Genomic DNA, 1,602 nt, shown 5'->3' with positions numbered 1-1,602 from the left:
GGAGCTGGGGCGGGCCGCTAGGGCGGAGCTGGGGAGGGCCGCGAGGGCGTGGGGCGGGCCGGCAGCCGAGTGCACCTGAGGCACGGGCGGCGGCCAGGCCTCCGCCAGCCAAGCCTGCTGGGGACTACCGAGGTAGCCCGGGCTCGGCTTAGGAAGGCAGCGGGACTAGCGGCCTTGGGGTCCGAGTCCGAACTCGCTCCTCCATAGGAGGACTGGGAGCGAGTGGGAGAGCGACCGCGAAGCTCCAGTGTTGAAAACGCGCCGCTCCCAACTTTTTGCGAGGCCTACTTGGGGGCGGGGGTGAGGAGGAAGTAACTGGGCTAGGGTCTCACAGATAGTTACTCTTGACACCGCCTATCCTTATAAGAGGGACGGGGATTATTTTGAACCTGGGACTGTTAACTACCCTAGTAGAGAGGCTGGGAGCTATGACTTTTCATTCTAGTCCCGATGCCCTTTCCACATTTTCTTCTGTAACAAGCCATTTTGTTCATGCAGATGTAAAAATTTTACTTCACGATTAACGATCCTAGCCTAGGATTAAATATTCCCCACAGATTAGTTATTTCCTTGCAGAGTTTATTCGGAAGCTAACTGGGGGGGGGAAAAAAAAAGCACTGAGGTGATTCTAAAGCAGCAATGTTCAATAGGATAAGGAGCTACATTTGTTATGTTAACTTTTCTGGTAGCCATATTAATAAAATTGCCAGATTTAGCAAATAAAAATATAGGACTCCTAGTTAAATTTGAATTTCAGATATAGAATGAATAATTTTTAAATATGTCCCATGCAGGAATATATAAAATAAAAATGTAACTGGTTGTCCTGTATTTTATCTGGCAATGCTCATATTTAAAAAGTAAAAATAAAAGATGAAATTAACTGTAATAGTATATTTAATCTAGTATATCCAGAACATGATCATTTCATCATATTATCAATATGGAAATTGTTGATATTTTACATTGTTGTATGTAAATCATTGATCTTTTTTTCCCTCCTCATACTAAATCTTAAGAATTCGGTGTATTTCACAGCTTCTCAGGATTTGGAAAAAAAAAAGGAATCCAGTGTGTATTTTACAGCACATTTCAATTTGGACTAGCTACACTTTTTGCTTTTTAATATTTGTTTATTCATTTATTTATTGGAGACATGGTCCCACTCTGTCACCCAGGCTAGAGTGCAATGGCACAATCATAGCTCACCACAGCCCTGAACTCGTAAGCTTAAGTGGGCCTCCTGCCTCAGCCTGCTGAGTAGCTAGGACTACAGGCACATGCCACCATGCCCAGCTAATTTTTTATTTGTTTGTATTTCTCAGAGACAAGTCATCCTTGTGTTGCCCAGGCTGGTCTCAGACTCCTGGATTCAAGCAATCCTCCCACCTCAGCCTCCCAAAATGCTGGATTACAGACGTGCGCCACTATGCCTGGCCAGACTCATTTTTTAAGTGCTCAGTAGCCACGTGTTGCTATTGGTTATCTTATTGGATAGCACCATTCCTAAGGCCTTCAAGAATTCGGGCTGCTAAACTTAACAATGCAAGATATTCCTTTTTAAAATAGTAGTGGCTTAGTGATAGAAACAGAACTAAGTGT

General features: G+C 43.9%; 1 long non-coding RNA gene across 1 annotated transcript in view; it reads left to right on the top strand.

The window, feature by feature from the left end:
* LOC112625719 overlaps positions 1-1,602 on the top strand; it is a 57,893-nt gene that overhangs the window by 216 nt on the left and 56,075 nt on the right. The window lies entirely within an intron of this gene.

This window comes from Theropithecus gelada, chromosome 6, assembly GCF_003255815.1.
Source record: "Theropithecus gelada isolate Dixy chromosome 6, Tgel_1.0, whole genome shotgun sequence".
Lineage (NCBI taxonomy): Eukaryota > Metazoa > Chordata > Mammalia > Primates > Cercopithecidae > Theropithecus > Theropithecus gelada.
The sequence above is the reverse complement of the archived record's forward strand: the minus strand, read 5'-3'. Positions and strand labels throughout refer to the sequence as shown.